Genomic DNA, 6,481 nt, shown 5'->3' on the forward strand with positions numbered 1-6,481 from the left:
TCTCTTATATCTCTCTTATATCTCTCTTGAGCTATCACAAAATCTATGTAATTCTGTTAAAATTATTCTCTCCTCTACTCTAACAAACGCAAATCTCTTTTCTCCTAAAACACTCAGCTACTCAACATTTCTCAATAGTTCTCTCCACTTTAACTCAATCTTTCTACTCACACTCGCATCCAACTCCATTTTATCTCTACACAAAATTTGAAAAATTGTTTTTAGTCTGGCTGTTATAGGCGAAACAATGCCTAATGGATCGTAAATTGATGTCGAAATTTTTAAGATATTTTTTTTGTTGTTTTAAGTTCACGCGACATTTTTATAAACTCATTAAATCGGAAAATAAATTCATCATTTCTTGTATCCCATTCGATTCTTAAAACTCTTTCATACTTATGCTCACTTTTACCCAATTCTGTTTCTATGTAAGTACTGTCATCAAGATTGCTTATTGAATTTTTTATTTCCTTATTTCTTATTATTTTCTCATTAAAATCAAAATAGTTTTGTAACTCTTGACTGTTTGTTTTCCATTTCCTTAAATTGAAACCACCTTCAGACATAATTATTTTTGACTTTTTATAAAACTCTTTACCCTTAGTTACACTTTCAGTTCCAGATTTGATATCATCAACATATAAATCTCCAACGAATCTTTTTACCAACTTACAATTACATTTTTTATATTTATTGAGATGATGTCTTATTGTTCAACTTAATAAAAAGGGGCTACTAGTCAGACCAAATACTACTCTCAAAAACCTATAAAGAATCAATTCTGAGTTCTGCTTCAACATTTTTATACCAGAGAAATCTTAAATAATTTTTATGCCTAATAGAAATTTCTACATTTAAGAAAACTTGTTTAATATCTGCTAATATGGCAATATAATTTAATCGGAATCGCAGTTGCACATCAAATATTTTGGATAATAGATTTGGCCCTGAATAAAGACAATCATTCAAGGACAATCCATTGTTAGAACAGGAAGCATCAAATACTGCTTTTATCTTAGTGGTTTCCTTATCATTTCTTACAACTGGTCTGTGTACTAGGTAGTGTGTTTTTCCTGATTCCTTAGCAATTTCATTGTCAGGAACTCTTTCAATAATTTTATTTATTTTGTATTCTTTAAAAATGGAGTCATAATCACTTAGCAAATTCTTATCATCCAGTTGCCTCTTTAACCTATTCAGTCTAATCTCACAAATTTTATAGTTATCTGGTAAACAATCACGATCTTGCTTAAAAGGAAGTTTAGTTACATATCTCTCACCGTTGAGCATAATATCATTTTCGAATGTATGTATCACACTCATCAGTAGATTCTATTTTCTCCGCACTCCAAAATTTTTGTAAATCACTTCTTAGTTCATCTATCTCACTGCGCACATCCTCCACACTCCCTATTAAATTAGTATCAACGCGTAAATTTAGGATTATTTTCTCATTATCATTTATTACAGAAGGCATTGGGCTCCTTAATACCCATCCTAGAACAGAGGAAGAAGCTACAGGACAGCCTTTCATCCCTCTAATAACTTTACCTGTCATAAATTTATGATACAAATCACACCCTACCAATAAGTCAATAGGAAAATCTTTAGAACCATAATCATAATCAGCAAGAATTAATTTTGAAATATGTTGGTAATTTTTACACGCTCGGGATATCTTTTGCCTCTACAAGGGGCTTCATAGAACTGGCACAAACAGCACCTCGAAATACACATACAAATTAGCATTTCTATGTTTTACCTTAAGTTGAACAACATCGAGCTTTTTAACGCTGGAATTGTTGTATTGACCAAATGTTTTTATTATTATAGCTTCTTGCCTTATTGTCTTTAACTTCAATCTTTCACATACATCCTTAGTAACATAAGACCTCTGACTACCGCTTTCAAATAATATTCTGAATACTCCACACTCACTCTCTGAAAAACCTTTTCTGTTCTTTAGTAAAATGCTATCAGAGACAACTACAAGAGTTGCACTAGTTTGGATTTGCTTCTTATTGCAAATAGAAATGTGGTGTTTCCCATTGTATTGAAAACATGAGTAGTCGGAATAACAAAATTTAGAGATATGACCTAATTTTAAACAGATGAAACATCTCTTTGGCTGTTTTAAAATTTCAATTCTTGAATCTAAATTCGTTACCTTTAAACAGTGGCTTATGGTTTTCTAATCAATATACACATTACAAAATTTTTTGTTCTGAAGCTCTTTTATTTTGTGTATGAAAACCTGATGTTGTAAAGTTATTTTTTTTTCTATAATTATGAGAATAATTTTGCTATGCATATTTGTTTAAAGAATCATATTTCAAATTTTTATGTTCATTTTTTTCATAATTTGATTTTGAAAAATATTCGGCACAACACTCCTTAGCTTGTAATTCTTCATTGTAATATTTTAAAAGTCTATCTGAAGTCCATAACTCTCGGGCAAATTTTCTAGAAATTAAAATTAAAAGTTCATCTGGCAATTTCTCCTTAAGGATAGGAATTAACAAACAGCCGTGAGTTGTTGTTTCTATTTTTAGGGATCTAAGATTATATACACAGCTCTCTATAACATTATAAAGTTTTCTTAGTTCTTCCAGATCATTAAAATCTTTAGTTTTGTTTATTTTTAACAAAGAATCTATATGTGCTGAAACTAAAACGTGTGTATTCCGGTATCTGTTTATCAAAATTTTAATCGCCTCTTTATAATTTTCTGAACTAAGTGAAAGTCCTGAGATAGTTGCCAATGCTTGGCCAAACAAATATTTTTTTAGATGGTTAAATTTCAATTTTAATCTGTTACCTATAGGAAACAAAAAAAAAATGTTGACAGTTACTATTATACAGTTGGCCAACTATACTAGAAACTACCAACTATAAAATAGAAACTACCAACTACTTTACTAAACATATTGCAAAATAAACACGTGTCGCAAAAAAACAAATTAATTTCTAGGGCACCACCATCAATTAGTAATAAACCTAACCATAAATTTATTATGTTATACACGAAAAAAAAATCGTGTAAAAATTCGCGTAAAAAATATTTAGAAAAACCGATTGGTATATAAAAAATACTTTTTGTTTATGGGTTAAGTTGTTATAAAGAAAAAGCCATTGTCCGCCATTCTCTCCTACTTCTGTAAATAAGCTATAAATACCATGCTCGAATGAATGACGATAATTCAATTGCAAAGAGTTGCAACTACGCACGAAAACCCAGTTATAACAAACCCCCGGTGAAATAGAAATAATACAAACGAGCTACCACTTATTTTAAAATAAAACCTCTATTTTGTAAGAACAAGTCTTTTGATAAGAAATGTAGCTAAAAATATTTACAACTACATTTCCAATATCGCCGACGAATTACCACATGAAGATAAAAAGATAAACCATACAAACTTTTTCTTTTACAGATTTTCAAATTTTTGGAAATAAAAACGGTCATCGTTTTTCAAAACTTAGGTTTTGGATATATTTACATTAAAATTTATTGAATAAAAAACTCAAAAATAAAAATTTAATCGATACATGTACAGTATTAATAGAATACGTGCGATAGAACATCGCACGTATTAGAATTACATGCAATGTATGCAAAAGAACATCGCATTTATTAGAATTACATATAATAAATGTACAGTGTTGGAGAACTACATACTGAATGTAACATGCTAAAACTACACATAAAAAGGAATTATGTAGCTAAGTTATAGAACATTACGCATTGTAAAATGCATACGTTTGTTACAAAAAGCAAAACTAAAAAAGACCATTTTTAAAGAAAACGTCTGGTAACTTATATCTTAATGAGTATTTCTCATAAATCTATCTTGTTAGTATTTTTTATCAGTCACAACTTTTTGACACAGTCACTTCATTAGAGAAACGCCATATCAAGTACCACTGCAACAAAAAATAACACTGATCAGGAGTGTCACTTAAGAAAACTGCAATAGCAATAACTCAAACCGTTAATTATAGCGAAAATAAACAACTTTTGATTTAGTTTATCTTAAACGAGATGGCTATGCTAAAGATACTAAGCTGTCAAAATTATTTTAACATTAAGTATTCGTATCGTTTATTTGGTCAACTATTGTCTTCAAATATATATCGACATTGTCAGAGACGTCGTTTGCATCCAACTTTTCATCCTAAATTCAATAAACCAAAATTAGAAAATTAACAAATATAAATGAAATTAATATTACCTCGATATATATATCACTATATAAATCAAATATACCTCGATATTTATATCGCTATATAAATTAATACCTAGTTATTATTAATGAAACAATACCTCGTTATTACTTATAGAATAAAACCAAGTTAATATTTATGAAATAAAACCTAGCTATTATTTATGAAATAATACCTCGTTTAATATACTTCTTAACATGATGTTGACGCCTTGTCTCAGCTCTTTCAAGGTTTTTGTAATTTTTGTAACTTGCTGTTTGCATTCTTTAAGTTCTTTTTCCATGTGTGATTTTTCTATATAAACTTCTTTCAATTTTTTATCAGCCTCGTCGACTTTGGAATTGAGATTCTCACGTGTCGCCTGTAGTTGCTAAAGTAAATACAGACACAATTAAAATATTTATTGATATAATTAAGAAAAAAAATTTCATTATTTCTTTCTTAATTATATCAATGATTAAGCCTAGGAAAAACCCTATTATTCATGTACTGGTGGTGTCATTTTTTGAATTAGATATGTTCCATTATTCATGTACCGGTTAGGTCAGTTTTTAATTTAGCAGCGTCCTTTAATTTATGTACTGTTGGGGCCAGTTTTTAGTTTAGAGTTTTATTTAAATAGCGCGTCTTATTAAAACAGTGCCGCGAGTTGAATTTAAGTTGCAAGGTTGTTTTAATGTTTTAAATCAAGTCGCAAGGTTGTTTTAATAATGTAATAATTCAAGTCGCAAGGTTGTTTTATTAAGACACAATTGAGACTTTTAAGACTTTTATTTAAGCGCAGATCATAATGAAATATTAGTGAAGTCAGTAACATATATTTAAAAATGTTTTGTAAATAATCTTTTTAAAATCATTAAGTACCTTTTTAATGTTTCGTTCATAATCATCAAAAAACGTGCTCTGCAAAACAAGTATTTAACGAGAGTTTAAAATAGAACACAAAAATTTTTTAAAATAAAATTTCTTATTACTTACTAATGGAAAATCTCGAAGCTACTGTGGTGTAAGAGGAAGAATGTCTTTTTAAGGTATTTTAAAATCCGGAGCACGAAAATATCCGAGACAACGACTAATAATATAAACCGTTCATAAAATGATTGAGTATTTTTTATCAAGTTCATAAAACTACTAAAAAGTAGAAACTTAATATACCTTAACAGATAAGTGACTTTTTCAAGCAGTTCGCCCTTTACTGATTCAGAGCAGTCCAGAGAACTGACTCCAACTGCCGAAGAAGTTACATCACCAACATTTGTTGCAGGAGAAGTAACTTCGTCAACATTTTTAGAAGTCTTAGAATTCAACGTTTGTTCGGAATTTATACTTGGTTAAAAATCGAAACTTTTACACAAACTTTTAGCAAAACATATAAAATGTTAAAAAACTTTACAAATACATACAGTAGTTTCAACCACATAAAGCAACAAACTAAATGCTGTATTGTTATAGTGGTATATAGTGTGGTAGTGTTAGACCCCTAGCATTATAAGCAAAAAGTTTGATTCCCACCATGTTAGTACAGCGCTCAACTTGCTTTTTCACAAAATAGCGTTAAAGAGTTGAGAAAAATTTAAAAAAAAAATTAGTAGCCTAATTTGGTGAATACAGTAAAAAATGTGATAGAACTGAAACAAAAAATTTCTGGCTCTATAACAGGTATATTGACAGTGAATAACCCAGAGTTTATTTGGGGATACCGCTTTTTTTCGGCAACATGAGGTACAGGAGGGGGTTATGCTTATGAATACCCCCCTTTTAGTATTCGGTGACGCGACAATGATTTATAGTCATCATTTTTTCAATCAATCATTTTAATCATTTGTGTTTATCTTGTTTAGTTTTATCCTAAGATAAGGAGTTGATTTAAAGACATTTTTTGAATATATGAATTTATATATATATATATATATATATATATATATATATATATATATATATATATATATATATATATATATATATATATATATATATATATATATATATATATATATATATATATATATATAAAGATATTTAAAAAAGAGATAATTACAGTAAACATAATTTTAAAAGCGTTACTTTTTTTATATTAAAAACATATTATATATTAAAAAACATATTTTTAAAATTGCACACACACACACACACAAGGTCAGCCATTTTTGGCCAACCTTAAACACTTTTAGGTTGGCAGTTTGGTTGGCATTGCTGATTATTTTTTAATGATAATAACAATAAAACTGTTATATATATATATATATATATATATTTA

General features: G+C 28.6%; 1 long non-coding RNA gene across 1 annotated transcript; it reads right to left on the reverse strand.

Moving 5' to 3' along the window:
• Window positions 1-3,817: 3,817 nt before the first annotated feature.
• Window positions 3,818-6,114, reverse strand: LOC136085782 (uncharacterized). Its single transcript, XR_010641170.1, has 5 exons — window positions 5,380-6,114; window positions 5,203-5,296; window positions 5,089-5,127; window positions 4,400-4,594; window positions 3,818-4,175 (listed from the first exon to the last, which is right to left on the reverse strand). It is a non-coding gene; the product is annotated as an uncharacterized LOC136085782 (long non-coding RNA).
• Window positions 6,115-6,481: the final 367 nt, after the last annotated feature.

Source organism: Hydra vulgaris, chromosome 10 (assembly GCF_038396675.1).
Source record: "Hydra vulgaris chromosome 10, alternate assembly HydraT2T_AEP".
NCBI classification, from domain to species: Eukaryota; Metazoa; Cnidaria; class Hydrozoa; order Anthoathecata; family Hydridae; genus Hydra; species Hydra vulgaris.